The sequence below is a fragment of the Passer montanus genome, unplaced genomic scaffold (genome assembly GCF_014805655.1).
Source record: "Passer montanus isolate IOZ18808 unplaced genomic scaffold, ASM1480565v1 scaffold10, whole genome shotgun sequence".
In the NCBI taxonomy this organism is placed as follows: domain Eukaryota; kingdom Metazoa; phylum Chordata; class Aves; order Passeriformes; family Passeridae; genus Passer; species Passer montanus.
In genome coordinates, this window is record NW_024356505.1 from 11535516 (window position 1) to 11562921 (window position 27406).

At 39.9% G+C, this 27406-nt stretch overlaps 1 protein-coding gene across 1 annotated transcript in view; it reads right to left on the reverse strand.

Moving 5' to 3' along the window:
• The window catches only part of LOC120499395, a 36429-nt gene that overhangs the window by 5306 nt on the left and 3717 nt on the right, over positions 1-27406 (reverse strand). The gene's annotated exons all lie outside the window — the stretch shown is intronic.

Here is a 27406-nt window from a genome sequence, read left to right on the forward strand (position 1 = left end):
TTTGCAACTGCCTTACATGGTGGAGAAACTAGCCTGATAATTATTTTACTTCACTACTTAAAGCTGTTTTTTCAGATATAACACAGCTTATGTTAGTCTTGGTTAAGACTAAGACTATGAGAGCACAACCATGAAATTTTCAGCTGTAAATTGTCTTAGTTTAAGACTCCTTTGAAACATGATAAATTGTGGAGCTCAGAGACATTCTTACTGATATGTTTATTTTTGTCATATAATCTGAAAGGGTGTATATTGTAATTTTTGGTTAAATCATTCATGTACAGGCAGTGTCTGTATCTGGTTCTACATAATATCTGTCAACAAATTCATTACTGATGCTGAAAAGAATTTTCTGTGAACACATTTTTTTTCTGGCTTATCCAGCTACAAACCCTCTTTCATTCCAAAAGTTGTCTGATTCAGAATTTACAAACTCAATTGGCACTTTACTGCTAACAATAGTGGGCTTTTAATTGTGTTCCTACTAATTCCATGAGCTGAGACAGCACTGCTAGGGTTTTCTTAATAATTTTGTGATGTACTGTTCAGATATTTGTACCTAACCCACCTGTCATAGATTTCCCTTCTCATGTGGTGTAATTTTTTCTGTATAATTCTCCTGCCAAACAGTCTCCTGAACCTCCCCACATGCTAGCACACTGATAAGGGCTTTCACACTGAAATGAAAAACACATCCTTTCCCAAAAGCTCCGGCATATGTTCCTGCTGGAGCGGTCTGAAGCGCATACACAGGAATGTCATGACGCCCTTGAGACTGCGACCTTGTTTCTGAGAAATGCACTGCAGAAAGTTAACACAAAGAGGGAATTTCCCCAGTGCAACCCCAAGTTTCTGTGCAGAGGAGGTCTTGCTGCTGGTTCAGCAGGCACCCCACCTCCTGTCGTGTTAGTACTGAACCAGCATCCCAAAATGTGAAGAGGCACTTTTTAAGATATGCCATCTTCAACTTGCTGCTGTTAAATGTCTCCTTATGTCACAGTCACTTACTAACTCGTCCAAGCACTCTGTGTGCGTGTGTGTGTTATTGGTATCCATTTAACAGACATGCACAAATAGTAAAAAATTGTAGAGTGCCTTTTTGTAAGTTATTTTTTAAGGGAAAGATATGTCCTTGAGACAACATTATTATTTAACAATTCTTATTAAAACAAACTTAGTTTGACACTTGAGAGGATTTGGTCATGGTTAACTTCAAGAATTATGTATCTCATCTTTTCACATGCGTATCTTTCACTGGTTAAACTGAGCAGAAGTTCTGAACATAATTCTTGGTGAGAACACAGCTGACAAAGACAGCACATGGAGCCAAGAGAAGAAATATGATTTTCACCACAGTAATAATTTCTAGGTGTTCTGGTAAACATCTGGAAGCTGTAGTTTGGATGTAAAGATTTTGCCTGTATTTTTTAAAGGTGTGCTTCTCTGAATATTTTGCCAATTCTACACTTTTTGCTATTGATCTATATGGACCAAAAAAGGCTTTTCCATTGAGCTGCATTCCCAGACGAGCACCAGTGCCATTGATGCAGGTTTGTGTCCAAAGGCTGGGCTCCTCTCCTTGCCCTCAGCTCCAGGTGCACGCAGCCATGCATCACAGCTGGCACCGTGTGCCTCCTCGGGCTCTGCGAGACCTTCTTGTGTAAATAATTGCAGATAGCTGATAAACGGGTACTTTGTATTGTGCCGGTGGAAGGGTTTTGTTAGCATTTCCTTTGATCGTTTCGTAAGGAAACTTCTGTTATTTACCTAGGAGGCACTCACAGTAATATGTTCATTTACTAAGTCGGCGCATAAACGTTCGAGCCGCGTTGCCTCCAAACTGCGGATGTGCTAAATGCTCCATGTGTCTGGAAAAAGTCACACCGGGGAGAGATGTGCCATCTGCAAATCATTTTCTAAAAAACTCCAAAGAGTAAGGGACTCTCATTTGAAAATGCTTTTATTTGAGAAATCAATGTGTCCTTCTTTTGATCCTGAATTGCCTTGGGCAGAAACATTTGAGCTTCCTCTTTGGAAAAATACTTCTTATTTTACACAGCTGTCTAATGTTTTGATGGTGAAATTCATTCTCTGCTCTGGTGAGACTCATAGTGATAAGGGGAAGAAAGAGTGTAAACTTCAAAGACAAAAAAGACAGAGGTCTTCCTTTCCAAGCCTTTTAGTGTATAGTCTATAAATCCTCCCAATTTCTCCAGATAAAGGTGGCTGAGACCCCAAAATGGTGCTGCTGTCACTCATGTAGACTTTGAACACAACCCCTGAGCTGCGTATGGAGGCAGGCAGAGATGACCTGACCTGTCAGTGCCCCTCATTGCTGAGATGCCTCCTCCCTCACCCTGCAGGTTGGGAAGTGGGGACTGCCCAGTCAGCAAAACATTTGCTGTTGCCTTGGCCCTTAACTGGGCCTCTTAATTGCTGAGTCAGGATTCTGGTATCACCAGAAGTCCCCTGCTTTGTGCTCTGCTTTGAACAAATTTAGCTCTTTTGGTCTCTGTGCCAGTGCAAGTCATGCATTCCAAGCCCTTCTACAAACCATGGCTTGGGAATTCAGCATCTTTCCTTGGCATCTTCACCCTGAGCAATCGGCTCCTTAGCACAGAAATTCCCTGTTGGATTCTGGGCAGCTACACATGATGGGAGGAACTGCATCCTGCTACTTCAAATAGTCCACATGCCTCCAAAATTTTTCAAGCTTCCTATGACCTTATTTCTCTTATTCATCTATATCATCTTGGTGTAATGTCACAGGACTTACTCTGAAACTCACTGGGCTGGACCAGTTCAGCTCACAAAGCTGGCAGACACCTATGCACAGTTTTCTATGGCTTTAATTCTCCCCTGGGCTCTTGAACTGAGGTCTGTGGCTGATCCTGCTGGATGCCAGGCTGGGCACAAAGGTAAGTGGACAAGGAAACTGGAGCCAGCAGCAGAACTGAGAAGAGGGAAATGGATCTTCTTCCCATTTTGGCACCAGAAGCAATCATATTTGATCTAATCACGTTGTATGTCTTCACATCAAGATCTGGGGCCTTCTGTAGTCAGTGGGGGAATATAAGTCCTTTGGACAGGGACTACAAAGCACCATTTATCTGTGCCAGCAGATCCTATGCTTATCTTATGGAGATACTCTTTTCAGAACATCATCAAAATAAAGAGAGAATTTTTAATTTTGGACTTCCCTCATTGTCCAAAAGATTGGAGGACAAGGACCTATTTTGCTAACGACACAATAAAATTTTAAAAGACTTCTTTAGCTGAAACTTTTCATTTGTTTGAGGTTAATGTCATTGCCAACAGAGCCAAACAAACAGTACATGCTTCTCTCAGTCTCCAGGATCTTTATTTGCAGTATTGCAATGCACAAGAGTCAGAGGCAGAATAGCAAATTACAGCTTGCCAGTACAAAGTGTCACCCTCTCTCTTTCAGACAGCATTTGTATTTTCTGCAAACAGCATTTTGCAAACAGCTTACAAATCTGTAAAATCTGTAAAATCACACCTGTAAGTAGCAGATTCTGCATTTGTCCCCTTGATAAGGCCTGGAAATAAAAATAAGGCAATACTGATTGTGGTAGAAAATAGACACTCCAAACCAATGAGGATTTATTTATAAAACAGATTTCAAGTTGTTCTGGACTCATACAGCCTCCTATAGCTTCACCTCAGGACATCAGATGGCTTCATTTCCTGGCATGGAGATTAGCTGGCTGACTCTCTCAGTGAGAACATTTGATCTGAACTCCCAAACATCCTGATTCAGAGCAAAAAACACTCCACAGAACACATGTATTCTGCAAAATGTGGAGATTAGCAATATGGTCCCCACTGTGCTGATCACAGTGTCCTGATATGCTGGAGTGGCTTCTGGAGCAGAAGAAGTCAGGAACACAGCTGACCTTGCTAAAGGTTCATTCTGGTACCCTTGAGCAGTGGCATTTTGAGACAAGCTTAACCATGGGCTTCCCAGACCCGTCTGAAGCACACTTTCTAAGTCCTATTTAATCCACACATCTAAATCCTATTTAAATCTTCAGATGGCTCTTCCTTATGAGCACCTGGCAACACAGTTTAAACTTTTAAAATTTTATTTCAAAATTTGCAATCAATGAAAAATGCATCTCTTTACTGCATCCTTGCTAGCCACCTTTCAGAGAGGTGGCTTACAAAGAGGGGAGCTTACAAAGTTTATTTTACAATACTGCCACAGAACCACTTCCAAGAAGACAAATTTCCAATATGACCTCATTCGAATACCATTCTGATTTCCAGTTTCTGCTGAGATCACATATTTCAGCGTTTGCTTATTGGAAGTTTGGGGATTTGCCTGCAGTTATGTTTGGTATTTCATTTTCCTGCAGTAGAAAGAAATGGGGCGGGGTAAAGGACATACTTGGCAGCAAGAACTTCTTTCCAAAACATAGCATGTGGTAGGAAGTGCCTGGCCCTGAACATACCTTGAGAAGCAGTCCCCTTGGGGTGATGCTATCTCACTTTATATGACTCTAGTATTCCTGTAGCAGCATCTTTATTTTGGCTCCCTTTACAACACTAAACAACCTTCATGAAGGAGAAGGTTGAAGAAGGAAATGGTTTATTCTGCAAGAATTACAGCAAGAGTTCTAGTTACGAGCTCAGAAACAAAAGGCTGCAGGTAGGGCACATGTAAAATACCATTCCAGTCAAAGTGTAAAACTGGATATCTTGGTAACTGCTTATTCCAGTTTACTTGGGTGACTTGAAGTATTTTTCTGTCTGAACTGTGGCTTCTATCTCCCAGCAGCACCCTGACTTCTGAGAGTTTGTGGAAGGCTGATCTGGGAATGGTCACTCATGTTGCCTCTGTGCCTTGGACGCTCCCCTCCTGGGCAGTAATTTCCCTGCTGCTGTACCAAACCGGGATGGCCTGACTTACATCTGCCAACTCCCACATGTGCACAAGCAGCTGATTTTTCTTTCTGTCTCCCTCATTTACTTTGCATGCTACTTCCTGGTTCATATTTACTGCTGGCACAGTCTCAAAATATTCCACTTGCCACGTGGGCTAGTTCACACGCCCTGCTCTGTGCTACACAGGCACCCACCCCTGGCAGCCTTGTTTCAGCCTGAAGAGCTCTCCTGTGCTCAGCTCATACCTAACCCACCTGTGGGGTGATTCCGTTTTCACCTGATCTAAACTGTTACCTTATACATTTAAACTCGAGCTGCAGCTTCTAACATGTGATATTTGATACTGGGGAGGATATCAGTTGTACACACGCTCTGTAAAGTTCACAAAATCGTACTGTGAACTGGCACAGGACCAGCTCCTTATGAAGCCCATATGTACCACACGAGCAAAGCAGCTGATAAAGCTGGTGACCAAGATACTTTGCCCAAATTCTTGATGGTCCTTAAAGGTCCTGCCATCCACCTTTCCCAAACCATGACAGCAGCACAAAACACTGCACCATGGATGTTGTCCAGGTGTCTTCATCATCCAGGCAGCACAAAGCCTTTCGGGTTTCCTTCTCACTGGGGACCCTCAGTGAGGAGCCGCAGTGTGCCTGCTAAAAGCTCTCAGAAGGCTCTTAGCAGTGTCTCCCCACAATCAAACTCTCTCCTTCCCTCCTCTATCAAATTTTTTCCACTCTCCAAATATGCTGGCAAATCTTGGCACAACTATTTGTGCAGCTACATGGTGACCCGCATCGGGGAACTGATCCGAGCTAAAAATAACTCTGCGAAAGAAAAGGTTATTTTTAACCCAGCTGAGTTCCCCAGTCCAGCTTTAGGGGCAGTTGTAGTGCCACGGGGAGGGTGCAGCATGGGACCCACAGAGATGGCAGTGGTGAAGGGAGAGGCAGGAGCTGACACTGCTGCTGGGCAACATCTGTGTTATCCCCTTTCTGTCACAGCAGAAAGGACCTGCAGCTCCTGGAGAAAGTGCATCAGCTAAGCTGGTGACAAAGGCAAGGATGTAAGATGAAGTTCAGCCAGCCTGGGCAGGGAAGGCAAGTCTGGAGGTGTACCTAGGGATGTCACCACCCCTTGCTCCCTTGAGCTCCTGTGGCAGTGATGGTGACTGTGTCAGTAGCTCTAATGGTCTAAGATGGCTCAGCACCTGTGTATACAGACACATAGTGGAAAAAGTCTCTTCGTTGTTAGTGCTCCTTTTCTTCCACGGCAGATTGTGAAACATAAAACAAATTAACTGCTTATACAACCCTATAGTCTCACATTTCTGAATATTTCATAATACTAGACATAAGTATAGACAACCACCAGGTCTGCAAGACTCAGAAGAGAAGAATGTCCAGATTGTTCCTCCACACTGATAGAAGTCAGGATTAGCTTTGGACACTGATTTACACCTGTTTGAAACTGATGTGGGTAATAGGAAAGACCAGGAGTGCTGGCAGAGAGGATCCTCACTTCCACTTATGCTGGTGCATTTTTGTGTGTTGCTTTTCAAGAGTTCAGAGATAGCTGGCTGCAAACATCCTTCCCCTTTAGCTTTTGAATACACTGTTAATGAAGTGATTTTCATCTGATATATCTAACAGGCAGGTATTTCCTTCCTGCCCTTCCTCTTGGTCTTTTGGAATGACTACATAGCTTCTTTTTGGCATATGTACTTTATATACTGTGTTCAAAGAACTGTATAAGAGCAACAGCATGACAGGCAACCCATAAAACATGAAAGGGCTGCTCACATCACCCTGTGTGTCGAGCTAATGTTACCCTCCAGCCATATGCAACCATTCATTATATGTAGCAATCATTTAGAGCTGCTATAAAATGCTTTGTAAAAGATAGGCTTGCCTTAGCAAGGGATGGCACAGATAATATAAAATATGATAGTCCTTCTCTTCACTGACTGCTGCAGTATTATTGCATATGTAAGTATACAATATTACTGTAAATATGAAATGTATTTATATATGTACAGTATTACAGTGTATTTTTCCTCAGAAAATGATCCACTTCCTTCTTAAAATAGCAGGCAATGATCTCTACCTTCTTCTCTCATACTAAAACTAAATAGGTTTCAATGGGGTTTCTTCAAAACTGTCAGAAAAATGAAAGCATCTGCAGGTTTTAGAAAGTGAGCTCCTTTCAGAAGATACAGCCATAAGTGAAGGCTTGGAAAATAATATTGAAAAAATGCTGCTTTGTATGGCAAAGGGAAATGTGCGTGATCACTTCACTGGGAGGTGAAATTTATTATGGCAGCTATTACAAAACCAGATGTTGAAACACACCGTTTTCATCTGAATATGAAATATTTGAATTTTTTTACAAGGTATTGATAATATCTATTGCCTCAATAGCTCAGGCATTTCCAAATGAGCACAGTCACAGACAATAAGGCTTGTAGGACCTGTGAACATCATCTAGTTCTTACACTGGTGCCTCAGTGGTTTGCATAAATGAGTCTTAAAAGCTTCCAGCTCAGTACTTAGCTACCCTTAGAGTTATAAAAAGTTTTTTTCTAATGCTTAGCTCAATTCTTTCTTCCTTTTAAGCCAATTGTTCCTTGTCCCATCCTACATGGATATGGAAACAGATCATCCCATTCCTTTTAGTAATATTCTATAAAATACTTCATGACTATTAATTTTGTTCCTTAGGTTTTTCGGGTTTTTTTCTCCAGGTAAAACATCCCCAATTTTAAGATCTTCAAACTCAACTCTTCTCCACTGGTCTATACCTTTCTTGAAATGCATTTCCTAAAACTGAACATAGACCTGCAGCTGAGGTTTATTAATGCTGAGTAGAGTGGAATATATGTCCTCCAGACAATAATTCCCTTTATCCATCCCACTGTAATATTTATCTTTTTGATAACCGTGGGTCCTTGTTGACTCCTATTCAACTTGTGATCTACAACAAACCCCAGATCCTTTTCTGCAGAATTCTTCCCTGCCCAGTTAATCTTCATCTTTTCTTTGTACAGTTAAGCACTGTTGCCTTAATCATTTTGCAGTTGCAAAATCTTGTTATTTTATTCCATCTTATTTGTAGGTAATTTCTTTAGTTCTTGAGATCCTTTACAGTTCTTCTCCTTCCTTCCAGCCTTCCATGTGTGAATATATAAGTTTTCCACTTTACAAATAAAAATTATGAAAAGCACCTTAAGACCCTCTGAAGAGCCAGTGAATACTTCCTGAGTCATTTTCTGGCCAATTGTGTCTCCACTCTTTGGCGAAGCTTTTGTGGTTGTCTTTTTCCTAGTTGGTGGTTTTTATTTATCTGTTTTGTTTTGTTTGTTGGTTTTTTGGTTCTGTTTGTGTTTTTGTTTTTGTTTCCTTAACTGGCCCTTTTAGGGAGTTTTTACTAAAGCCATGAGATATTCCTTCTCCTTATTCACTTATGCCTTACTCCCCACCAAAAATTTAGTTGCTTTGGTCCTATTTGTTTTTAACAAATCATTGTCAGCTATTATTTATCTCACTTTTTTATTGTAGCTGCTCGTAAATAACTCCAGTATTTTTCTGGGAATTGAATTTTGGCTGACTCCATTTCCATTTTAGCCTCCTTTTTAGACAGTCTTGTCTCTCCCTTCGTGGTGCCCAGGGGAAAAAAAAACACATGTAACTATTTAGTGTTAGGGAACATCTCTTACACAATGCAAATTATGTCTTCCTCTGTGATGACAGATCATACAAACTTTTTCATCCTTCTGTTATCAGATTACACTCCACAGTTAGTAAAGAACTTGGAAAATAATAATTTTTTTCCAGTGTTGGTTCCTCTTTTGACCACAGTTTGCAGACACTAGGCTTCTGGTGTCATTCAATTCAAGCAAAACTTGTATCAGACCCTGCTAAGGACATTTGCCTTCTGAGTATAGAGATAATAGTGACAAATGTACCGTGACCACTGCCAAACTTGAAGTGGATATTACTGGGAAACTTACCTTTGCTCTTTTTCTGCTGCATCTCCTGCTGAAACAAAGCTGCACAGGCATTGACAATACCTCCACATTCAGTAGCCACAAAACTGACTCTTCTTATGTCTAATTTGAAGTTTTCCTCCTCTTTTCCTTCTCTGGCTACAGGTCGCAGTCTCTGATATCTCTATAAGAATGTACATTAAATGAATAAATGTATGTATATATGCCAAATAAATGATCTTTATCTGGGCAGTTTGCAGAAAATAACAGATTGAGAAGTAATTCACTCTTGTGAAAAGCTCCTGCAGGTGAAACTCAGATCCAATTAGAGCTTAGATGAATTTCATCACTGGCATGACAAGAATCAGAATTTAACCCTCAGCAAAATTTTATTTTTTTTTACTAATGGCAAAATAAAAATACTGGATTGAATAATTATTCACCAGTTGTCCTTAGTGCAAAGACAGATGTGCACTCCACCTCTCAAAGATTGTCTACAAATTTCTTCCTTCCCAGAGAGTGGTGCTTGGCAAGTATCCAGTTATCAACATTTTCTCTTTGAAAATTATTGATTATATGAGTCTAACAATTGATAAATCCTCCATTGTTTGAGTCAGATTTTGTCTTTGTTTAGGGGCCAAAAGAAAGATTAGGAAATGTTCTTGTCTTGGGGTAAAGAAAAACTATAATGTTTAGGTGGAGGGAAGCAGATAACAGACACAGGAATATGTAAGGCATCTGGCTTTTATAGTCTACAATTTTTTATAGCACATGACTATTTTCTGATTAAAAAAACCCTCAGCAAAACAAAAGAGAAATAGTTGAGAGCCTTTACATACAGCAAAGTTTAAAATAAATTAACTGAGCATAATAAACTGTTGCATCACCTATGCAAGAACAAGTAATTTTTGCTTTGTTTTTTATTTTCTAAACTGAAGTACAAGGTTATTTGCTTCTTTCTCTTTTTCTGTTTTCTTTTTTTTTTACACCATAGTAGAGATACAGTATTCTCAGGGACTCCATAATAAAGAAAAATTTATAGCTTCTGTTTTGCTTTGATTTCTTTACCCTGCTCACCTCATTGTGGATGGGAGCACAATGGGAGCTGTGTTGGGAGGTACAGCTCTGAGACTGGCTGTTTGCAAGCACCATGTGCACAATCCCAGCTGTGGAGTACATTAACAGGCAGCCCAGTTCACAGCACTGTCCTAGTTTTAGTGGTCTGCTCTGAAGTTTTGAGCATGCAATCACTTTTGTGATTTTTCACAGTTTTGTTATTATCTGCAAAGTAGAAATGCAGCTTTTTGAGCAGGGAGTACCTTATCTTCTGTGTGCCATAGCTAAACAACTTCACAATGAGACTACTGACTTTAATGGCATCTTTCTTCTGAAGCTGCCATAATTCACTCCGACTGTGTTGCAGACAAATGAATAATGATAACCTAGATGATTATATGTTGCTCATAGTTATGCTGAAGTGGCAAACAGAAATTAAGTTTCTAAGACCTGAAGTGGGCAGGATAAGATTATTTTTTCCTGGCAATTTGCTTTTTCTTTGACATCTATCTGGAAAGTTTCCATTCATTTCAAGTCTTTTCTTGATATTTTTCTTGCACTTGGACTTATTTGGTCCTGTATTTAAAAAAAAATCTATTTAAAGTAGGGGTGATGGAAGTGCCAATGCTCAATCTTTATTAGCATGCTGCCGTGTGAAATCGTAGAAAACTTTAAGGGCTGCACAACACAGATGACTCTTGGAAAAGTCTGTAGAGTCTACTTTCAGTGTCTCACTCAAGATACAGTGAGTGTCAAACAACAAATATGAAATCTCTGAAATATGGCAGGATTCATGTCTGAAACTTGTGAGTGTCTTTTTCCATCAAATTTTGATCCCTCTGTTTTGACTTTATCCACAGAAAAGAGGAATTGTCTTGATATTTTGGGCAATCGTGCTTGTGACTAGACATTCATACAATACATTAAAATTTACCCACATATTAGTAGTGTTGGTTCTCAACACATATTTTCAAACCATCTATAATAAAGGTATATTTAAGGAACTTCTGTAGGCAGAAATTAGCTCTCTCTATAACCTAGGAAACGTGTGCTTTTAAAGAAGCAGCAGTCAGTGGTTCCTTGGCACATCCATCTGACACACTCACCCAGCAGCAGCTCTGACTCACGTGGGCTTCCAGGAGTCATGAATCCACCAGAATTGAAACTAGGCTCTAGCCTCTACCCAGGCTAGGGGCAGGATTTGGTCCTGGAGATTCTCTACTAGCCAAGATCTGTTAATGTTTGTGGTGACTCTGTGTGCCAGTCCCTTCACTCACCATCAGTGAGGATCCTGAATTGGTCCATCCTGCCTGGGAGAAGGAGCAGGGAAGCAAACCTGATGTTGAAGCAATGCAACCTTTCATAGGAATGATAAGGTAGAGTTGCTTGAGGATCGTAGAAACAAGCACAGCTGAGGGTCCTCAGTCCACTAGTGATGACAAGAGAGGCATTCCACTCCTTTTTCAAGATGTTTACACTCAAGAAGACTGTGGGAATTACTGTTTTATTTCCTTAGCCATGCAGAAATGTTATGAATCAGATAAAAATGGCAGTATGGTGTGGCAGGGTGTTTTGGGGTGAGAAAAACCCATGACCACCCAAAAGGGAAAGTGAAAGCTGGAAAACACAGCAAAGCTAAGAGCTTGAGCACTTCTACTCATCTTGCACCTTGATTTATCTGGTAGCTCTTGGCCATCACCTCACATTGCTCTGATTCCTGCACTCCTGTAGATATCTTCAGCAGGCAGAGATTCCAAACATCTCATGCAGACTATTAATAAAGGTACCAATTCCCACAATGAAGTGAGTTCCAAACCCAAAGGTCCAAGCAGAAAATTCTTATCATAAAAACTGCTAGAGTGGTATTCAGAGGGGATCTGGGACACTGCAGAACTAGTGCTCCTCTTCCCCTAAGACAAAGGTGGATTAAGGAGTCATGGACCTTGGAAATGGTGGCTTTTGTTAGATCATGGTGGATGTGTGTGTGGGAAGAAATCACCATGTTCTTTGGCTAATGATAATTTTCTAATTAAGGCTCAAATTGTTTGGCCTGACATAACAGTATTGAGTACCTGGGGAGGGAGAAAGATTGGTTTGGAGTGGAAGCAAAACGGAGTTGAAGCAGTCTCTCTTGTTCTCTGATTTCTACATTCATTAAGAACATACTGTGAAGGCAACAGTTGCTGTGGAGAAGGAAAGTTGGGGTGAAATGACTGCTCTGAACTGGAATAACAAGTTGCACGATCCAAGATCTCCTGAAGAGCATAACAAAGACTATCTGTCTTGGTAAAACATAGACTTTACACAGCATGAAAGGTCCTCAGTCTTTGCTTTGACAAATCATGCAAAGATAAAAATAACTGATATAAAAAAAAGAAGAAAGAAAGAAGAAAAAAGTGTTACTAGGATACCAATCATTCAGTGGAGGGCAAATCAGAACTTACTGAATCTGTAGGTAATGATAATTATAGTGTTGAGTAAATATGTGAGACAGGCTGCCAGTAATCCTTCCATTAGTTGGGGAAGTCAGGGTGGGATCCCTGGTTCCAAAAGAAAATTTGATTAATATTGATTATTTTATTGTAGACTTCTTGCTGATATACATATTCAAAACATAATCCTTTTCCTGGGAGGGAGAACTCCTCAGCCTTTATTAATGTGTTTGCCTAAAAGGATTCACAGCTAGGATTTTGTCCTCGCTGCAAGACCCAAATCTGCTTTGCTGCCAACAAAACTCACTTCTTTTTGTCCTTTTTTGTCCTACCAACTTCCAGTGGACCACCACCCATCCTGTGACAAGCTTATGCACTGGAAGTCTGATGTCATGTCCAGGTCATTGCCCTCAAGAAGGCATCCCAGTCTCTCCCACCATTCTTTGTATGCTCCCTCCACTTTTGTTGTTTCTGTCTACTTCTCTCTAATTCACCTGTGTTTTTAAGTATGCCTGAAGCTGTAAATGGGACTTCTGCTGAAACTTTCCAATCCCCATTTCTTACACACAGTGTAGCTCCTAATACATGTAACAGTACCATGTTATTAGCTCACTGACTTTGAAATCTATCATAATTTTGACTTTTTTTTTCTTCAGTAGCTCTGAAAATATTGCATTTATTTCCTATTATTTAAGTATTAATTTTTTTCCCCTTCCCAAACATAATGCTTTAGATATGTTTTTGCTGAACTCCATTTATTTAATTGGAGTGAAGACTGTTTGGAATTCAGATCCTGGTCCCCCAAGCACCTGAAAGCTCTCCTGTCCCTATTCCTCACTGCCACCTGCAAATTTTCTAAGTCTGTTCTCTGTTCTAATACCTATATCATCCATAAGTAGAAAGCAGATGTACATGATCTTCTGTGAGATCACATTTAAACTATCACCCATGTGTGCCACAGAACCCATCTGTGTCTGCAATTTTTTGTGTACACTCTGTTAGACAGTGATTTTACTTACACTTAACCAGTTAAGATTTGGATGTCACAAAGGGTCATGCCAGAGCCCTGGCTAAAACAAAGATACAGCATATTGAATGCTATAAATGTGAGTTATCTGGGAAATTAAGGAAAGCAATTTGACTTGGTGTGACTTGGTTTTAATTTTTAACACCTTTTCCTCAAAGGGTTTGTCAGCATGTTGTACAGGGAGTTGCTGGAGTCTCTTTCTGGGTGTCAGAGGTAGGCTGGCTGTTCTATGATTCCTTTTCCCCTTTCAACAGACAGGTGTTGTACTATAGTTATAGTTATAGTTATAGTTATAGTTATAGTTATAGTTATAGTTATAGTTATAGTTATAGTTATAGTTATAGTTATAGTTATAGTTATAGTTATAGTTATAGTTATAGTTATAGTTATAGTTATAGTTATAGTTATAGTTATAGTTATAGTTATAGTTATAGTTATAGTTATAGTTATAGTTATAGTTATAGTTATAGTTATAGAGTTACAGTTATATTTATAATTATATTTATAGTTATATTTATAGTTATATTTGTAGTTATATTTATGATTATGCCTTTATCTATTCTATTCCATCCTAAATTGCCTCCTTGTTGCTCAGGCCAACACACTCTCAGGCAAGTTCTAATGGCTCAGACATCACTGTGACTTGTTCCTCCAGTACTTCTTGGTGAGTGTGGTCAGGACTTGAATATTTTAGATAAGCATATCTAACAGTTCCCTCTCTGCCCCGGCCTGACCCCGTATTCTTTTGTTTAAACTAATTTTATTAGGCATTGTGCATAGCAATCTTCTTTAGTGAACACTGAAACAATGGGTGCTTTGCCCTCTGTTGTGCAGCCTGTTATTTGCTCTCTCTGCTCTATATTGCTGTACTTCTTTCCTCATCTTTTGTTCTGGTAACATTTTCTGGTTGCTTTTTATGCCTCCTACTATTTGTAACTCTTTGTATGCCCCAGTGTTCTGCTGTGTCCTTACATATTATATAGTCAGACATGGAGAGGTGTCCTGGTTTTCCAGGATTTCTATGGGACTTCTATTTCCAGGTACCTAAAGAACGCCTTAGAATACCATATCAACCTGCAATTGTGCTTTCTTTTCCCTTTGTATCTGAACAGCTTATTGAAGAACATTTTTTTTCAGTATCTGCCAGTGGTCCCCTACCCTTTTATCCTTTCAATTATCTTCTCAAGAGCCTCCAAACCAGCTTAGGAATTTTTAGAAATCTGCTCATATGTAGTTGATCCCTAATAAGGCTATTCCTGAAATAGTGGTCTGTCATTTCATATTTGCCTTCTTTCATCCAGATTATCTTCCACCCTTTTAAGCAACCCCTCATAATTTTCTCAATCAAATTCAGTTTAGCTGTCTCCCCAAATATTATGTGCTTCACACCACACCTACTGAGGGAAAACCTGCCCTCAGTGTATTCCAAGACCCTGACAAAACTCTGTGTCCTCCTCTATTGCTTTTCAGAGGATGTGATGCTATTTGAAGTGCTTTGTAGAGACAAGGTTGACTCTTGAACATCTCTATGAGTTGCTCAAGCAAAAAGACCATCATTTCTGACTTCCTCCCCATGATTTAGTTTTCTCCAAAACACATCCAACAAGACATACATATTTTTCTTTTCTTTCCTCATTTTAACTCAAAGGCAGTCAAGAAGCCAGCTTCTTAGCTCTCACTGAAATGGAAAGCACTGTATTCATGTCTAAATGCCTTGTCCTGTCTTTTTTCTTGAAGAAAAAAACCCCAAAAAACCCAAGATGTATCTTTGTCCCTATTCCAGTTCCTTGATTTGTTCCATCAGGACTTTGTGGCCCCTATGATGTCTCAGATTTGTGTATATAAATACAGTGAGTGTTCCTCTTTATCCAACCTATTCTTGATATGGCATATTGCTGTTTTGGATGTTCAGCTGTTTGCCCCATCACTCACTCTCTGGTCTCTCTTGTGCTTTTTGCTAACCATTTCCCGATGGAGATCGTTAACAAAGTACTAATTACTGCCAAGTGAAGGGTATAGTGGTGGCTTTGTGATGCATATACTGGTCAGCCAGGAACTTGACTGAGACTACAAAACTTCTGTAATTCCCATCTCTCTCTGGACAGACTCCAGATAGTAGTAGCTTTCAGTCTCTGCCAACCTGGTTTGGAGCAGTTTCCCTGTGTGTGATTTTGCATGTCTGTCAGCCAAATCAAAAAAAAAAAAAAAAAAAGCCAGTCCAAAAATCTAGTACTTAGAGGGTGTTTGATACCCGTGGGAGCTGTCTGGGTCAGAAAACCAATGACTGGTTTATAACAGATTGGGAAGAAAAAAAAAAAAAAAGAAATAAAGAAATGGGTAAAAATTGCATGGCCAGCATTCTAGTTACAAATATAAAAATACGATGGCAACTGCAAGAAAATTAACAATGTGGGTAAAAATTGAATGGCCAGCATTTTAGTTACAAATATAAAAAATACGATGGCAACTGCAAGAAAATTAACAATGTAAAGTAGAAAGTTGTTTGGTTTCTTGCTTTGTTTTGTTTTGGGGTTTTTTTTGCAAAAAAAGTCTTAATAAAGATTAAAGCTGAGCTGGAATTTTTCATGCTAAATGTGAGGAGTTGCAGCCTCCCCTGATGTGTGACACGGTTATCAGTGAAGTGTCGTATTGTTGGTTTTACGGTGCCCACAGTGTCCAGCCTAGGTGGAAGCCACAGCTGGAGTGGTCCTTCACTACCTTGATCACAGGGAGTCCTTGCAAGTCCTTGACCAAAAAATACCACCAAAAGCATTGAAAAAATGATGGCCCTTTACAGAGCATTAAAGGCAGATCTCTTAGACCCTGCCCTGTACACATCTATATTTACACATAGCTTTCCTTTGTATACCCCAGACATACTTTTCTTTATTATTTAATTCAACATAATGAATAATTAATACACTATAATTAATGACATATTAATATACTCCATACATTATAAGGAGAAAAATGGTAACGCTCATTGGAACACTGTCAGTTATTACAAATGACAAATAGGCAACAAAACTGAAAATCCTATTTGCTGTTCATGTGAGTTACTTTCTAACTGGGTTTTGTATGTGCACCAGCCTCTCTATTCCTGATTAATGGGAATGTTTGTACATTTTCAGATTGAGAAAGATTTGTGCTCATCTGTTGCTTTATAGATCTTGCAAGAAGATGAGCAGGAAGCCCATCCTGCACCAGACAGCTAGAATGTTCTGAACCACATTTTCAGAACAGAAGTGAGTGACAAGTCCCATTTGTTTTCATTTAACACAGCAGGTCAGTCAAAATCACACATAAAATACCATTATGAACTAAGACAAGTAATAATCCATATTTGTCAAGCATAAGAGGAAAACCAGTTTAAGCACTCCCTGTTCAACAAATCCCTCCCACTAAATTCTACCTTCTCACAAATCTCAGGTCTATAAAAAACCCTTGCAAAAATGTTGGGAATTAATGCAGCTAAGCAAAGCAATAGCCATGAGCTCTTTGCTTAAGAATGAACTGTCCTAAGCCTATAGCAAAGCATATCCAGGAAGCATTTGCTTCTGAAACCCAGTTTATCTCAGCTGCTGGGTAAAACCACAGGGACCACTTTTCGAGATACTTGCAGCAAGGCCAAAATTATAAAATAACTCAGATCCAAGCTTGAACTACACCTGGATAAAAGTGGGAACTAGCAGTGTTTACAGAGCTGTGTGCTCCTTGAACACACAAGTACAGAAACTAAACTTGATAATTTAGGCTTTAAATGGACAGAGGGACTTTAACACCTGAGATGCCCTCCAAACCAGCTCATCTACCCCAGAGCCTGAGCAGCTCAGACCAGGATACAAGATACGTGAATGTATCTTTAGTGTATGACTGTATGTCTTTAGTGAATGCACAGAATAAGCCTCTTTTTTTGTCCTCTCCAGTATTTTATTCAAGCTAACGTCTAATTAGAACTGCGATTTTGGTGTGCTCTTTGCTGCTGCTATGACAATTCCTAAAAGCATTCTGTGAACATCAATTGTGTGATAGTTCTGCAGAGAGCTCTGCAGCTACTGAAGGAGAAGAGAGGGACAACATGAGCCCTGTTTTATTATTGCACAGTACAGATAATGATACACTAACCATATCAAAAGGAGCTTTGTAATTATTGGCTCAGGAGCTCTTGTGGTTATTTTACATTTAACCCACATACCAATTTGGTGTGTGCTGGCACATGGTGGCCATATGGAGGGCAGAAAGCATTACTGCCTACCACAGGAGAACATAATCTGGAGAGCGGAGGCATTTCCATGTGCTGAACAAAGTTCCACCCACATCATAAATCGGTCATTCTGCCACATCATAAGCTGCAGGGGAAAAAAAAATCACATAAATCTTTACAGAGACTCTACAGGACTTCAGTCAGAGACTGTCTTCTGTGCAGCCCATGAATGCACAGCTGACGCTTTATAATAACAAGCAATAGTCATATATCTGCTACCAATGCATTTTGTCACGTAATACTGCTATATATTTTTGGAGCAGTGTTGAAAAGCACACAGACTACTTCCCTCCCATGAAAAATGTTAATTAGACAAATTATCACCTGATTAATATGGGCAAAAAAAACCCATGGAAATTTATGATGAAGATCCACAGTGACTATTTCTAATCACATCTTTTCACATATTGTCTTTGGGAATCAAAGTTTTAAATTGGCTGAAGAAATTTTATATACATATATTTTATATAATACACAAATTTGTGTTGATTTTTATATATTATTGCACATAAAAATATTTCTCTGGATGAAACACCCTTGCCTGTCCACCTCCATAAATATGTATTTATTTATGTATGTGTGTATGCTCCTCTGCTGCTGTGTTTGTTGGGAAGGGGTGCTGTAGAACTTTCGTTCAGGTCCTACATGTTTACTAATATTTTGGGCAAGTTTTATTATTCCTTTTCTGAATAGAAACTGAAAAGAAGACCAAAAAAATTAATTTGAAACTAAATTATAATCTGTCTTGCTGGTCCTGTACTGCAGTATAGGATAAACAGCAAGGGAACTTAAACACATGGAAGAGGGGATTTTGTTTGCATTGCCTAGACAAATATTTTTTAGTAGTATAAAAATAGGTGGAACAGGAAGATAGGCAGGACCAATGTAGAAGAAAAGCATGTTTGTGCCCAATTCACCGGAGAGATTGTCAAAGAACATTTTATCATAATGAAAATATTACCCTTGGAATGCCAGCATGAGCAATGTCAATTCAATTTGCCTGCTCTTTTTGCTTCTAGTCACCAAAGTTAGACTTGTCCTAGAGTTATTGTGACTAGATGATTTTTTTTTTTATTTCAGAAAATGTTCTCTTTCATTCACGAATCAATAGCTCTTTGCTAGTCCTGGCTTTGCTGCTTGTACTTCTCTGTCAGCCCTTGCTAAGGGCTGTTGCTAAGGGCCAGAGGAAGTGTCTTGTTGAATTCTGCTGAGAAATTGGGGAGGAAAAGCACATTTCTATGAGGTGCAAATGAAGCACTTAGCCCACTGCTGTCCTGCAACATAGGAAATATGATTCTAGCTGGAACAAGCTGCTCATGATTAGGATCCCCCTGTGTTTCAGAATTTTGACAGGCTATTCCTAATCTCATAAAATTAGAAGTGTGCCTTGGTGGGATCTAAAGAGCAATATTTTTCTTAGAGTAAGGGACTCCAAGAAACCTGTTTCAAAAGGAAACTTTTATAAAGGCGGCCTCCTTCACTTGATGAAATTAACATAAGTTTTTCTGTGGATTTCAAAGAGAAAAAAAAAAAGAGGAAGTGTCTTGTTGAATTCTGCTGAGAAATTGGGGAGGAAAAGCACATTTCTGTGAGGTGCAAATGAAGCACTTAGCCCACTGCTGTCCTGCAACATAGGAAATATGATTCTAGCTGGAACAAGCTGCTCATGATTAGGATCCCCCTGTGTTTCAGAATTTTGACAGGCTATTCCTAATCTCATAAAATTAGAAGTGTGCCTTGGTGGGATCTAAAGAGCAATATTTTTCTTAGAGTAAGGGACTCCAAGAAACCTGTTTCAAAAGGAAACTTTTATAAAGGCGGCCTCCTTCACTTGATGAAATTAACATAAATTTTTCTGTGGATTTCAAAGAGCAAAAAAAACCCCTTTAGTCAAAGAGCTTCTAGTGCCTTTATTTGAAAGCAGCTAGGTGGGGCATATATAAATTTCCTAAAAGTTTTATAGATAACAAACTAATAAGCCTAGTGAAATTCTTCATTTAATGATACGGAATTTAGCTAGAGGGAACAGAAACATCCAGACCGATGAAATATGCCTCATTTACTTTCTGATGTATTTAATTTTAAATAAATATTCAGAATATTTATTTTAATACATTTCATGATGTCTTGTACAGCAAGCTTTGACAAAATCACATAGTTTTCAAAAAGTGATACACTCATATCGTGACTTGCTGTGCCTAGCAAGTCCTGCACAGCAACTACACCACTCTTTCAAGTGACTCTATTAATATCTGATGACTGCATCAATTAGTAGTTTTACTGCAGAGTTACCCTCCAGCCTGGAAGAAATGCAATTCTTTGGGAAATTGCATGTAGGGGAACCTGCACTATCCAGGTTTTTCAGGCACGTGAGCTTGGGATCTAAGAGCCTGCTCCATCGAGGTCACATGAGCTTTGATAAAGAGCCACAGTCGGGGTTGTGTGATCAACATGAACATGAATACACAATCCAGTTGCGTCAGGCAAGCCCATGTGGTTGCATCTCTTCTACCCTACCCAAAGGCTGAAGGTTTTTAGTGTCTGCCTGCTGCCTGCAGGTTACAGTGCTAATGAGGCTGTCTTGTGTCCTCTGAACAATCTGTGCTGGAGTTGGAATATGTTTCCTGTCGTTCATCAGAAGAACTGGCAAGCAAGCAAGGCTGACAGATGTAGTTCAGACTTGTGAGGATTTCCTGGTAAGATTGTTTTTTCCCTGTTCAACTAATTATGAAAGTAATGGTAGAGATGAATATCCATTTCCCTTTGTTTGCAGTTGCAAAAATTTGGCATTCACTGACATTTCCTGGTGGTGTAGAAAAGCCAGAAGAGTAATGGGTTGTTGTAATGGTTTGGCCTGAAGATTCTTCCTGTGGACCTAAGTGGATGGTGATTTGAATTATATGTCCTGCAAGGTGAGAGCCATAAATCAGGTCTGAGCAAAAGTGAAAGTCTAAGCAATTGTTAATGTTTTGAAATTAAGGTGCCAAACTTCATTTCACCTCTTTAAGATCTGGACGGAACAAAGATACCTTCCCTGCTTTAGAATAAGGAAATAGTGAAAGAGGGAACCTTTGAACTGTATTCTTCAGAAATTCCCAGGAGGTGTGATGAGTGCACTTCTTCCAAGACTGCTAATGAAAAGCCACAGTGTTCTGGAGGAGGTACAGATGGCTTCTGAAGGATGCTTGTATGATGCTTCATTCAGTGGGATTCCGACTCATCATACCCAGCCTGCTACCTCAGAGACAGGAGCTGATGTTTCAAATGTGATCGTGGAGCTGAGTACCTTCTGGAGCAGTCACGCTGCATCTTGGATGAAAACCAAAGCTGCTGAGCGTTCAGCACTGCGACAGTCTCCAAGGGAGCTGGAAATGTATGACCCAGGAAGACCCACAGCTCCAGAATTCACCAGGAAGCATAGCATCTCTTTCACCCCAAGCTAGCTAAAACCTTTCCATTAGAGCTGGTTTTTCCTAATCAAGTACCTCTGTGTCAAAAGATTGTTTGAGAATTTGTGATTTATGTGTTTAAAGAGACTGAAGAAAGGGGCCTTCTGCTAAACTTCTGTTTCTTTACCCTGCATAACCATGCCTTCCCAAATTTATGCTTTGATGTAGATAATAGAAATTAAATAAAAGTGGTAGAGATGTTATAATTTTTAATGTTCACTGGATATTATTTTTATGCTTGTTCCTGTGCTCAAGACCCTAAAAGTTAAGGAAAAACTAAAAAAAAAAGAAGGGATTTGCCAGGCAAATGGTATGGAGGAGGATAAGAAAAACTGTCGCACAACACAACTGTCACATATGTTTTTTCCACCACCCCCTATCTTCTTTGGTTGTTCAGTATGTAAGAATAGTTTTCATTTCCCAAATGGTTACAGAACCTCCCTACAAGACTAGTATCTGCAAATGATGTTACTTTCATCCAGAGAAAATGTGTGTGCAGGCTGGATGGGGTTATGTTTTTTAATGTTCTTTGCACTCTCAACTAGTCTGCAGTTGCAAGTTGCATTACCAGCATTTATTCATTAAATTTTGCCACATGAATTCCTTTCCTCAGCCTTGCTCACCAGTAGAGATTTGCTAGGAGCTTGAGGCTGGGTATCAGGACAAGGTTCTGCAGAGGGTGGTTGGGCAGTGGAACAGGCTCCCCATGGAAATGGTCACCAGCCAGTCAACCCACCCAGAAAAAGTTCAAGAAGCATTAGGGCAATGCTCTCAGACCAGTGGTGTGATTCATGGGATGTCCTGTCCAGGACCAGGAGTTGTACTCCATGATCTTTGTGGGTCCCTTCCAACTCGGGGTGTTCTATGATTCTGTGAGAAAATGTAGTACTCAAACACTGAGGCCACAGGAGAAATGGCACTGATGGTGCATGCCTGCACAGCTTTCACCACAGGAAAGTGCACCCTATGCCAGTGCTTTCCCATCACTGTGAAAGCAACTGGTTTATATTGAACTGCCAATGGAATGTAGGGCAGATGGAAGTAGTAGATAACTTCATGATGATCCCAGCCATTTCTGCAAGTAACATTTGATTACAGCCTGCCTGCATAGCTCTTATTCCAGTTATTTACCTTCTTTTCCCATTGCAGCCAGAAGATAGTTAAGTGCCTTTTTAGGGCAGGTTTGAATTCAGTGAGACTACTTACACAAGCAGCTGTTGGCCAGTTTGAGCTGTATGACCTTGGTTCCCATTTCTAGGACACACTGCTCAAGACACTCGGGCCTGTTACGTCAGTAACCTCTTGATTGCTCCTTCTCAGTCCTGGTCCTGCAGACTCTGCTGACAAGCTTCAGCACAATCCCCACTGAAGTTTTTATAAACTGAATAGATGGTGGCTTGTGAATGGATGGTAGAGAATTTGGTTGTTTATTTATCTCTGGCTGATTTCCTTCTATCAGAGATTTCTACTGCTCTAAAAATGAAAGGTTAAATGCATTCAAGTCTTTGTCCTAGATACTGCCATGCCACTGTGTTTGAACTCAACAGAGAATCATATGGGTATGCCTTTGTAAATGCCATTCCTATAATTTTCCCTTGCATGATTGTTTTCTGAAAGACTGCAAAGTAAAGCTTGGTGGGAATTTTCCCACAGTGTATTTGTTTGTATGCAAAAATGCTGACTTGATGAAATGGAACCTTTCTGTGGAAAATATTTGTTCCAGCAAGAAGGCTTCTCAGATTCAGAAGTGAATTTCTGGAAGGAAAAAAAAAAAAAAAAAGAGAGAGAGAAGGAAAAACTTTCCATTCTTTTCCTCAAAGTAGATGGCTGCTTAGTGCTCAGGCGTTCCCTGGAGGAAATGGGCAAGAGAGGTTCAAACCCCACCTATTCAGTGTGTTAATCTCTTTCTGGGCCAGCTATGCAAAGTTGAACATTGTCAAACTGGGTAAAAGGGAGTATTCTTACTGGCTTATGTCTTTTTATGCCTGTTTGGCTTTTTTTTTTTTTTCCAGAAAGGTTCTAATTTCATTTTAATGCTCAACAAAAGCATATTTTGGAATGACCATTGTTTTCCAAAATACTAAAGTTTTGCAGATAGTGTTACACTAACCCCGCAGTGATCGCCTTGCAGATCCATTTATAAATTCTTTAAAATGTGGATGACAGAGTCACTCCATTTGGGATCTATAATGTAAATGGAGCCCTTCTGACTCTTTGTAGGTTTTTTAGGAGACATCCAGGGTTTGATTCTGCACATTTCCAACATATAAGCTGTTATGAGCTTTAGCTACTTAACTAATGAAGTTATTCATACACTTGATGCCAGCACATTATGAATTGATAACACTTTTATTAAAGTCAATAGAAAGACTTCTACTGGCCTCGAAGGAAAGTTCATTACATTATGTCCTTGTATCTTCAAGTTTTATTTTGATGCTTGATCTGTTCTTATTTTAGTAATGTTCAGGTTCTATTAAAATTATATTTATATCAGTTATGCATCTCTACAGTTTCAGAAAGAAGTATCTACTTTGTCTATTCTTTAGGGAGAGAATAGGAATTCAGGAAACCTGGATTCTTCTCTGACTTACTGCTGACTTAGACTATCTATCATTATTTATTAACTTTAACAATTATTTTATTATTTCAATCTGCAAGGAAATTTAAGCACTAGGAAATAAAACATTCAGTAAAATATTGCATTATAATACTCATAACCTTAATTTACTCAATGGCAATTTCACAATTAGGACATTATAATGCAGTCTTAATGCACATTTATTATAGTAATGAAGACCAGAATTACACAGATATAACACAAATCATATTTAATCAAGAGCAATCTCAGATAATAACCAACTAAGAATTAGAATTATATGGCACTGAGTTTCTTTGTATCATTTTTCTTCTATCAATAAGTAATGCTACAAATTGTCATAATATAAATTGTTTACATTTGTTTTAAAACATTCTATAATATTGATTGATACCTTAGGCTGAGTACTTATTGTACAAATACCATAAAAGTTCTCCAACTAATGAGAAAATTAATTTTCCATCCAGCATAACTCCAGTGTTCAATTAGATTGAAATACTAATTCCTATAATGTACTGATTTCTTCAAAATCAAAAAAAAAAACAAAAAAAAAAAACCCAAAAAACCAATGAACCAAACCAAAACAAAAACCACAAAACCCACCCCCAATTTACTATTTCACAAAGCCGGCAAACAAAAATGCTTGAAAAGCAGAGTCTTCAGTTCATAAAAATAAATTATATCATAAAACTCTCCCACCTTTTAAACTAACATTATATGAAATACTGTTCAGCTTTACTTTACAAAACATCACAGATTGCTCCCCTATATCATGTACTTTTGTCTGTCTCACACAGTAACCACCTCCTTGAATCTTCTTAGATGGAATCATGCTGCCAAAACAGATGGACACTTAAAGTAAAGTGCAAGACTAATTATTATTTCTTAATCTTCAGCTATGAGATTTATCGTCTAATTTAAATTGGAATAATACTTCCATTGCAGTTTATCATACTTGCACTGTGAAAAGCATTCTAAGATCAAGTAAAATATTATGACATAGTAGTTTTAATATATTTTCACATTTTATGCCATTACAGTATTATTTTTTAAACTATAGACAAAATATTTTAGGACATATTGCATGTCTTGAGGTATGTTTTTAAGAGTGCATAGGTTTCCAGCAGCTGTTAATACTGAAACAAACATTTCTTCAGAACAGCGAAACATATATGAGAAATCTGTGTTCAGTGACTGAAGAATACCAACCAACTTCTGAGCAATCCCAGCGTCGTGTGCATTTGTAGGTAGCAGTATTTTACATTTGGAAGCTTTCTCCATGAGTCATGTCCTAAACCAGAGCTGTAACTGAAAGATGTTACTGCTCCAGCCCTGCGTGCCTCCCCGGCCACGACTGCCAAATCAGTCTGCAATTAAGAACGTGGATGACGAAAGAATAAATAGCTTTGCGTTTTTTACCGAACATGAGGGCCCCTGTAGCATCTTGAAATGTGTGCTAAATTCAGCACAAAGCAATGTAACACGCACAAACATAAAACTCTGCTGCCTGTTGTATAGATCTGTGCTCACTGCTGCAGTGAGAGATTTTGGTGGATGAGAAATAGCCTCTGACAAAACCAGCAGATAAAATTATTAAATAAAGATAAAACCATATCAAATGTCCCCAGAGCTGTGGAACAATAGTTAGCTCACACTAATCTTGACTCTGAGGCTGAGAATGCCGTGGTTTCTCCTGTCATTTCAGGAATTACTTTTGCTACATTTTAAGGCATGATGCAATGGTTTAAAAAGTGGAAAATGTATCACGGAGAACATTCTGGCTAAAATCCCAGGTCCACTAAAATCAATGGGAGCTTTTACTCTGATTTTGTGTCATACATTGGTTATTTCTCCTCCCTTGTTCTTTTCACTTATGCCCGTTTTATGATACTCTTCGATACATGTGGCTATACTGGAGTTGGTTAAAGTACTGCATGTTTCATTACATAATCAGAAGCCAAATTTGCACCAAACAACAGAACATTATTTTTATTTGCAGAAACAAAAATTATGCATTTTCCCTCACAACTGTTGTTTGATAGATATGTGATGGATAAAGGTAAGAGGGGATTTACTGAGCTTTAAAAAAATGGATTGTGTATCTGTGGCATGCTTTTTTGTGTATGTCACCTGCAATATGTGACCTTCTGTTGTATATGACTTAAAAGTAACTGCGTGCTGTAAGTTAAACACTAGAACATAAACACCTACATTATACCTGAAGCACACAATAAAATAAGAAAACACATTTCCATTTTCTGACTGACCTCAATCTCTGAATGAGGACCCCTGCACATTACATTAGCAGGCTGGGCTCCATTACACTGCCGCACACCCTGCTCAATCTACTGAAATATTGATTTTTTTTACAGAGCATACACACTGTCAAATCAATATTCCCGTACACACAGCCGAGTAGCAGAGGCATAGCTGGGGCCTGCTCCAGCCTAGCAGAGAAGGTGTGTGTGGAGGGAGCAGGGACAGAGGGACAACAGGAAGGTGGGAAGTACGACTGCCCATGGCAAGGCAGAATAGGGCTGATGTCTGAACAGCACAGAGAAGGCGCGGACAAGGAAGGAGGAACATGTCTCTTAAACACAACAGAAAGGCTCAGGAAAGGCTTGCCCTTTCTGTTTCTGCAGACAAAGGAGCTAAAGGAGGCAAAGCCTAATTTCAAAGTATTTTCAGTTTATTTCCCTTTCAGATACTGAAATGACAGCCATAGGTTTGGGTTAACAGGCATTGCTGTGATCCTGCAATCACAAGGACCACGTAGACAGTTCATGGCAAAGTGATGCCACTGCAGGACAGGGCTGGCACCTCTCCTCCCATGGACACCTGCATGCACACACAGCTCGTATCGCTGAACGGTTCTCTTGGAACCACTCCAGTGCCTCCAGTACAGGCAGAGCATTTCTACTGTCGAGGCTTCCATGGCTGGACGAGCCCTGGATCAGTGTTTCAAACTTACTGGTGTCAGCAGTTCCATCTGAGCCTAGTGAACAAGCTGGATAGTAAACCCAGTTTAAGTTCTATGGCTTTAATTTATATCTATGAATTTAATTCAATGTAAGAGATAAAATCAATTGCAGGAATTATTTTCAAAGCTTTCTTTAGGTAATTTTGTATACTGTTAGTGAAAGATGAAGAGAACTAATGAAGTCCTGACAACCTTCGAGAGAGAGCAGAAAACATTGTTTTCATACAACAGATGCCCTCAGCTATTCCTTCGGGGAGAGAGAACACACTCTTCAGCAAAAGTTGTTACATTCTTTCTAAAGTCCTTCAAACGCCAAGCGGGAACGGGAGACAGGCGCGGATCCTGCGGCTCACACCCACTACGGCACAGCCCCGGCTGCTCTCGGGGGGAAGCCGGGACACCTGCAGTGCCCGCGGAGCCCGGCACCGCGGCGCCGAGCGCTCAGGGGCAGCGGGGCTGCCGGGGCCGGGCACCGCCGGCCGCGGACGGGACCCGCACGGGGCAGTAACGCCGCGGGTGCGAGGCGGCTTTGGCGCGGAGCGGCGACAGCAGCCGTGACCTCCGACCCCGCCCGCCGCCGGCCAATAAGAGCGCGGCTCGTCCCCGAACCCAAAATTTCCACGTCGGCAAAAGTCAAGATGGAGCGGCGGGCGCGCGGCGCGGGCGGGCGGGCGACACCGGCCGCCACCGCCGCCCGCGGGACGCG